The following is a 9,206-nucleotide window of genomic DNA, read 5'->3' on the forward strand; positions in this document are numbered from 1 at the left end:
TTACTTGCATGCTCCACCATTAGTTTATGATGCTGAAAATTGTGCTACCTTGTGGTTGGAATCCTAGAGGTGTAGCAATGATTATCCATATCCTTTTTGTTATCTTGTTACTAGCAAATAGGTTATTTGTAGTTTCCTCTACTGGAGTCCTGCAACGACAACAATTAGCTAGAGATAGTATTAATGCCAATTTTTTGTAGCATTACATTTAATGATAATCTGTTTTTCAAAATTCTCCTAAGTGTTTGAAGGAGATTTTGAATGGCAGATCTTGGCTACTAAAGGACTAGATCTATAATGATAGGGGACATCGATTCCGGTGGTGAAAGTATATAAGTAATAGTGAAATATCATTTTTACCTAAATTATTGAATGTATAATATAGATCTTAATCATTAAGATATATTCAGACTCATTAAGTGATTGTAAAATTGAAAAAATAAAATAAAAAGACTTAATCGTTAAGATCTGAATGATTAAGACTCAGATCTAAGATACAGACGCACTTAATGACTGAGATCTGAATGATTAAGATTCAGACCTCCATTAAATGCAAACAAATGAGGGTTGAGTAGCTTTAGTTATTTGTCTTTTTGCGCTATACTAGGACAACTTTTATTTATAAATCATCCAGAAATGAAATTTAATCTAGGACTGCCCTTGTAATTATAAATTATCCAATAAAGTGTATGCAATTTTTAGATTCAAACAGATCTCTTAGATTCTCCGTTACACAAGGAGGGCACAACTCATTTTCCTTTTCTTTCAAAACCCTAAACCCTTTCGAAACCTTGAAAAATATGTATAAAATATAAACCCTTCCCTGCCGCCTTCCATATGTGAGATATAAATAATTTAGTTATACTGTTTGTGTTTTCTTTTTTTCTCTAAACCCTTAGGGTTGTGACAATGAAACAATATCAAAGACGAAATTTGTCCGATTTTCTGTAAAATACCGATTTTGCTCTAAACCCTTAGTTTCAGAAGAAATCTGGGTAGCGCGTTTCTCCCCCCGTTAAAATTTTACTAACATTATAAATGGGAGATTGTGTACCTTCATCCTCTCAGACTAAAACCACACTCCCCGCAACTTCCGAGACCGCGAGGTAAACTAGTAACGTTTTACTTTTTTTTGGTTTTGAGAGCAATGGAGGGCTTGACAAATACTTCTTCAAATCCATCAAAGCCTGCTAGCACTCCGGTGTCCTTTCGAAATTATTATTCTTTTTGAGCAGTGCGAATAAGCAATGACATTTTTCTGACGACCGGAAAATGAACCTGCTCAAAGCTTCCAACCTCCCCGTGAGCCTTTGGACTTCCTTTACGTTTGACAGTTGGTCCGGAATGTCTTCTATGACCTTGATTTTATCGGGGTTTACCTCAATTCCCCTTTGTGAGACTAGAAATCCCAAAAACTTACCAAAGCTAACCCCGAACGCGCATTTCTCGGGATTAAGTTTTATATTATGCTTACTCAGGATGTTGAAATTTTCTTACAGATATTTAAGGTGATCACCTGTATTCAAATACTTAACGAGCATATCGTCTGTATAAACTTCCATAGTTTTTCCTATTTGATGTTCAAACATCCTATTCACGAATTGCTGATAAGTGGCTCTGGCGTTTTTCAACCCGAAGGGCATGACATTGTAACAATATGTACTGAAATTCAGTATAAACGAAGTCTTTTCCTGATCTTCCGGGTTCATTTTAATTTGGTTTTACCAGGAATAAGTATCGAGAAAACTTATTAACTCGTGCCCGCCGTGGAATCAATCAGTTGATCGATATTTTACAGTGGGAAGGAGTCTTTCGGGCACACCTTATTAAGATCTTTATATTCTACACCCATGCGAAATTGATTGTTCTTCTTAGGAACTTCTACTACATTGGCTAGCCAGTCTGGATATCTTACCTCTCGGATCGAACCGATATTAAGTAAGCAGGTTACCTCTTTTTTGATGAATTTATTCCTGGCTTCGGCAATATGGCGTTTCTTTTGCCTTACTGGAGGTATGTTGGGATCCAAGCTTAACTTGTGTATGACTACCTCCGTCGGGATGCCTGGCATATCCTCATGCGACCATGCAAAATAATCGGTATTAAATTTAAGAAATTCAATAAAATCAGACCTGAGCTCTGGGTGCATTCCCGTCCCCAAGTGGAATTTCCTTTCTAGAAATTCTTTGAACAATGTAAATTGCTCCAGTTCTTCCGCCATGGATTTCGTTGCATCCGTCTCTTTTGGAACTTGAAAATATCTCGGCACCTGATAATATTCTGACGCCTCTGTCCCCGGGCTAACTTCTTCTAGTTCGGGAGTATGTGCCGGTTCCTGTAATTGCTATGCCGCATGTTCCTTTCCTTTGCTACTGGAGACCGAATTACATTTATCTCCCTCACCGCCGGTTGATCACCCCTTATCTGATTAGTTCCCTCGGGCATTGGAAACTTCAGCAATTGATGATATGTTGATGGTACAACTTTCATATCGTGCAACCACGGTCTTCCTAGAATGATGTTTCATCCTATATTATCATCTACCACTTCGAAAAGAGTTGTTTTCATTACTCCTTCAGCGTTCGCGAGTAATATAATTTCTCCCCGGGTTGTCACGCTTGTGAGGTTGAATCCGATGAGGAGCTTCGTGGCCGGAATGATGCTTCTAGTATATTTAGCTTGCTCCAACGCTCTCCACTGTATGATATTAGCCGAACTTCCTGGATCTACTTGAATGCGTTTAATTTTAAAATCTAGCATATTTAAAGAAATTACCAGAGCGTTGTTGTGTGGTAACAGCAATCCGTCTGTTCCTTCCTTCGTAAAAGTGATATCATCTTCCCAGAGCCTTTTACTATGAGTTATTGTCACTTTAGTCTTCTTTGCTGCTGAGAATGTGACCCCATTTATCTCATTCCTTTCGAAGATCATGTTGATCGTTTAGTGTGGGGGGATCTTATCCTGCTTTTGAGGTTTCTGCATTGTCCCAGTTACGACCATAATTGTTCTTAGCTCGGTCACTTAAGAATTCTCTAAGGTGATCATTCTTCAAAAATGTTTCCACTTCTTCCCGGAGGTGTCGGCAGTCCCCTATCCTGTGGCCATTCGTCCCATGGTATCACACCATAAGTTGGGATACTTCTGGCTAGAATTAGATCTCTTTGCTCAAAAACTGTGCCTCTTTGATGTTTCTCATGACTGAAACCAATTCCGTTATACTTACATTGAAGTTGTATTCCAATAACTTGGGGTAAGAAGGACCCTGTGACCCTGACGTTTCTTGATCCTCCAATGATCTATTGTTCTGACCACGATCAGTCCTCCTGTCCATGATGAACTTGTCCATTGTCCGGAAACCTTTGCCATAGCTTTCGGTCCGTTTGTAGGGAAAAAACTGACCCCTTGAAGTCTGTCTGTCCGTGTCCTAACCATCTTTTGATTTTTTTCTGTTCTTCTCCCGTCCTTTGGTCGATGATGGAAAGCCAACCTGATCATCCTCGATCCTTATTTTTGACTCGTATCGGTTGTGGACATCCGCCCAAGTCATTGCTTGAAACTCAAGCAGGCTTTCCTTCATTTTACGAGAAGCATCTGAACTTATCAGATTCAATACCTTTGTGAATGCTTCAGCTGCCCACTCATCCGGGACATCTAGGAGCAACATGCTTTCCTTCTGTAATCAGATAACGAATTCTCGTAGTAACTCAGACTCTCCTTGCGCAATCCTGAATATATCGACATTTCAGGCCTGTACTTTTCTGGCCCCGACATGAACCTTGATGAAAGAGTCCATGAGCATTTCAAAGGAATCTATGGAATGCTCGGGTAACAGTGAATACCACGTCAAGGCTCCCCTCGTAAGAGTTTCTCCAAATTTCTTTAGCAACAAAGATTCAATTTCGTGAGGAGCTAAATCATTTCCCTTTACCACCATTGTGTAGGTGGTAATATGCTCCTGAGGGTCTGAAGTTTCGTCATACTTTGGCACTTCAGGCATTTTGAACTGATTCGGGATTAATTCTGGTGCCGCACTTGGCTTGTATGGAAATTGAGTATACTTCTTTGAGTCCGGTCCTTTCAGCACTGGTGGCGCGCCCGGGTTTTGGTCCATGCGGGCATTCACTTCCCTCATAAACCGTAAAAGTTCATTCTTGAAAGGTTCATTCTCGCTATTGAGGCCGGATCCGCTCCCCCAACCCCATCGGAGCCAACTTCACCCCTGGGAGTGTTGTTGTCGACCCTATGCATTGTTTGGTTTGCGGAACACCGGGAGGAGTTGGATCTCGTCGGTTTGCATTATTCGAACCCCTCGACAGCGCCTGTTTCAACTCCATCATAACATTATACGCGTGAGGTGGCCTAGAATGATCGCATGTTGCTCTTATAAGACCCTTACCGTGTCAATGACATATTTTTTATCAGCATCATCGGGAGTTGTCTCCTGAACATGTCGAGGATATTGCATGTCATGCACCGGTGAGGCGTCATTCCTCTCATTATGGGTGTCACTGATTGAGTCCTCGAAATAACATTGATCTCCTCGAATCTCGGGGTTGTGCGTGTTGTTAACGGTGCTATCTGACATTTCTAATGATTTTTTCTAAGACAAAATAATCAAAACATGTTAGTAAAAAAGACAAGGATCAATTTAATTGCACGGCTGTCTAGGCCCCACGGTGGGCGCCAAACTGTTTACCGTAAAATGGTATAGTTAAATTTATACTTGATTTCTAGACAAGTGAACTAATTTGATCCTGAAATAATCGAAGAATTATGTAAAACTTAGCCTTAAAATATAGACGAAACGGCAGAAGCAACAGTTCCGGGAACAAGGTTTCCGGGTACAACAATAATTTAATCAAAAAGCGAGAAAGTAAGATTTTATTAAGCTTTGTATAGAATGTAGTGTAAGTTTGCCAAAAATTTCGTGTCCCTTGCAATGATAACTAAGCTCACTATTTTTAGTTATGTCTAGGGAAGGAGGTCCCAGGATCGTGCCCTTCTTTAATGCTAATTATAAGGGTCATTGATGAAGATGTAACGGTGAACATGAATGCCAAATTTCCTATAATGGGCCATCGCTCTTAATGCCACAGAATATTCTTTATTAAATACTACCGGACGCATAGCATTTATCACACCTTTATGAACGTTATTATTTCCGGTGACAAGCTGAACAGCTGCGTACGGTCTCTGGCCATCCCCGTCTTGGATTCCACATGTCCTTCTTTTGGACGGCCACGTGTCATAGCATATTTTACCCTATACATGTTTATGCTGCAGAAATCAACGAGGGACCGTAGAAGTGCCAAGGCACCCGCTCGTTGATGATTAGAGAGCTCGAATTTAGGATGTGAAATCCAAGAATGCTATGGTTTACAAACACACTTGAATCTTAAGAGGGATCTCACTGGTAATTTTGAGAGAATAATCAGAGTAATTTCGTTGGGTAAATCTGCCATAGATAGTGTTTTGGTGTTTGAAGCAAATTATTTCTATGTACTTGTAGTAGGGAGGCGGCAAAGAGGAGAAAAGGCTTAATACATTATGTTACGTTGACAAAAAGGAAAGGGTTATATAGTTTTCACGCTTGGAAAGGGTTTCGGGTTTAGGCGGCATGTGTATCTTCTTTCTTTTGTTTCACTATTTTTCACTTTATACATGTAATCGTGAATTAAATCTATCGAAGGTTATAAGAAAAAAGAAAAAAGAAAATTATCAAGCGTTTCTAAACCTCAAACATCCCTAAATTATTTCTTAACAGGGACCTATATTAAGGTTATATTTAATTTGTCAAATCTCAATTATTCATATATGCTATTATAAAAGAACAAAGTTCCAATACGAAATGTATTGATATAATTCTCATTGGATAAAATTGTAATGTAGATTTTAAAGAACTAAGAAATAGTCATCTATGATCCACAACAACTGATGTCATCAACCTGCAAATAGGTGGAACCTATCAACATTGATCACTAGCCCCATTTTATAGTTGGATTGAAATCAGGATTCTATCCACTTGAGCATTATTTTACTGATTAGGCGAAGACAGGATTGAGAAAAATAAAAGCAACAGAACTGAGAAAAATAAAAATTTCTAGGCTGTTTGTTTTTGGTGGAAACAGATAAGTGAGATGTTCATGGCAGATTATCGCTAGGCTGAACAAGATGTCAATGAATCACCTCATCAAAAAAATTTGTTAGGTACTTCTTTTATATTTTGAATATTCTTGATAAATTTTGGCTTCGGCACTGGATAGGGATAGATGGGATTCCTCCATTTAATCAGAAGTCTTGAATTTAATTTGATTATGCGAGTGGAGAAACCTCATGTAGGGAGTGATTCCCCTTTAATATTTCTTACTGGCGCGAATTTGAATTAGTCGCACCAATAAATACTGAATACTAATTGGTTATAAAAATAACACATAAAAAGAAAGAAGTGTTTCAACAAAAACTCATGAATTGGTACCTGCATGGTTAACATTTTCATATTAGTATATTGCGATCGTATATCATATTTTTTAATGCAAGTCACTTTGTTTAACTTTTATACTAATGCTTACTACATAACGAAGGTGTAACTAATAATACGAGACTTGAGTATTATGAAAAAATAACGAACTACAGTTTAATTAGTTTGTTTATGAAACAGGCGTGTCGGTATTTTTTCTTGTAGCTTTCAGAAAGTCATAAAAAACAATTTGAGTTTAACATTTTTCTATCAAGTAATTATTTTTTAACGCCGTGAAAAAAAGATTAAACTTATACACTATATCCCGCTGAAAAAATACTTTTCTCTCTTTTCAAAAGTTCAGTTTTTATTCTTAACCAAATAAGACTATTTCCTTTTTTAGCAAAAGTATTTTAGCTAGCATATGCATAACCTTAATAGAGGGCGGATTTATAGTTCAGATTATGAAGCGCGTGAAATCATGGTCTTTCCGTAAAACTAGTTACGTTATGTATGTATTTGTAGATTGAACTGTCAATTAAAAGACTAAAATTTCTCTCTCTACAAAATACTCTCTCAATGGTAACCTCTTAAACCAAACATTTGATCTCACGTGCCACCTATATGGATCTACCTACGGCCGGACAACCGGCGCGTATTGATCAGCCAAAGGATCCCCCAGTGGAGCTCAGGCCACCAGAAGAAGCAATTAGATCAAAAGTCACGTACTCATCCGCAATCGCTTACAAACATAGCTCGAGTGCACAAAACGGCACCCCTGTTGTGGCAAGGCAAACCATCCATAATGGCAAGCCGGCAGTCATCTTCAAAGCTTCCGATTACTACGGGGTGATGGAGGAAGATTGTAAGTGGACTCTAGTTGGAAAATTTACAATGGGGAGACCAAAAATTGAAGCAATTCTCGCTAAATTCATAGAGCAAACTCCATTGAAAGGAAAGGTACGAATTGGGGCTTATGATTACAGACACGTTTTTATCGACTTTGACAATGAAATTGATTTCAATACTGTCTACTTCCAACGATTCATGGGAATTACTGGGTCATTAATGAGAATGTTTAAATGGTCACCCGATTTTGACCCAAACGAAGAAACCTCCCTCGCCCCTATATGGGTGCTGCTACAAAAACTCCCATTTCATGTGTTTAAGTGGGATTATTTGAAACAAGTATTAGAACAAATAGGAACCCCTCAAAGAAGACATTGCTATTGTCACTAGAACTAGGCCACACATGGCCAAGGTAAGAATTGAGGTTGACCTTATGAAGCCACAACCAGACTCTTTATTTGTGGGCATTGAAGGAGATGGGTCGGGACTAAAAGGAAAAAAGATCAACCCCTAGAATATGAAGAAGTCCCTGCATTCTGCAGGACATGCAAATTGCAGGGTCATGATGTTGCGCGATGCAAAGTTGAAGCTAGGAAAAGGGAACAAGCAGAAGCAAACAGGAACAAAGAAAAGGCATCTGCCATTGACAATCATCCAAGACCCAATGCCAACCATGACACAGGAAAGAACACCAACATTCAATACAAGAAAAATGGTCTTTAACAAGGGAAAATTCGGTCGTTAAAAGTATATCCAGTCGATAACGACCGAAGAAAAATCGGTCGTCACCGGTCGTTAAAAGCCTTAACGTTAAAAGTTAACAACCGGATTCAATCCTGGTCGTTAAATATCTTTTAGCGGCAGCAAGATATCCGGTCGTTGCAACTCCTTTTTAACGGCCAGTTTGCCTTTCGTTAATTGTATATCATTTTCACAACTAACACTTTTAGCGACCAAGTTTCCCTTCCTTGGTATGATAGTTTAATATTGTTTTTTGGTAATTCCCAAATAGTAATCATTATTGCATATGTTTTCACATGTATATAGAAGAACACATACAAAATACTCAATAATTATATTAACTATCATTGTAAATTACAAAGAACTAAAAATCACATAACCAAATATCCAAATTGTACAACACTATTTTTACAAAAATCACATAACCAAATATCCAAATTGTACAACACTATTTTTACAACTCCTAAAAAGGAAGAGAAGAATTGTAGGGTCCACAAATGGCAACCTCTTCAAACAGCCCCTAGAAAAATAAAGTAAGTTCCTCTTTGGCTTCAACTTGTTCTTTAATATTTCAACTGCTTCAACTTGCTCTGCCGCACTATCTTCAAGGGAAGATTTATTAAATTTCAAATTTGACCTGTAAAAACAATAAGTTCAAGCTAGTTTAGTAAGAAAGCTTCTCCTAGCTCATTTTGTTTACAGAACCAATGTATAAGATTTCGATTACTAGGTTGCTACTACTTAGGATGTAAAAGAAAACTTCTACTGCAGGGCTCTTACTTGGGAGACTATTGTATCAAGAAACTTACAGAATTAGTAATCATATTCTACTCAAGCTGAAGCTTTTTGCGACCTCTTTCCACAAATCAAATGAGAGATAAAATTGAAATTGCAGCCTCGGTTACTACTACCACTATTAACAAAAAAATCTTACTGGTCAAATTTCTTGGTGTCTATTTAGCATGCTGTAAATTGACTGGATAACATATTTCATAATCATATATTACAAAAGGTCCATGAAAAAAGTTGTTTATGAGTGTTTCGGGAAAAAAATGAATAGTGACTGGTTAGATTTTTCCTATTTCTAGTTGAGAAACTAGAGCTAACTTTGGTTGGATATAAGTTTAGCAACCTACTCTTGATCTATAATTCATAAGCT

The sequence above is a fragment of the Nicotiana tabacum genome, chromosome 15, assembly GCF_000715075.1.
Source record: "Nicotiana tabacum cultivar K326 chromosome 15, ASM71507v2, whole genome shotgun sequence".
In the NCBI taxonomy this organism is placed as follows: domain Eukaryota; kingdom Viridiplantae; phylum Streptophyta; class Magnoliopsida; order Solanales; family Solanaceae; genus Nicotiana; species Nicotiana tabacum.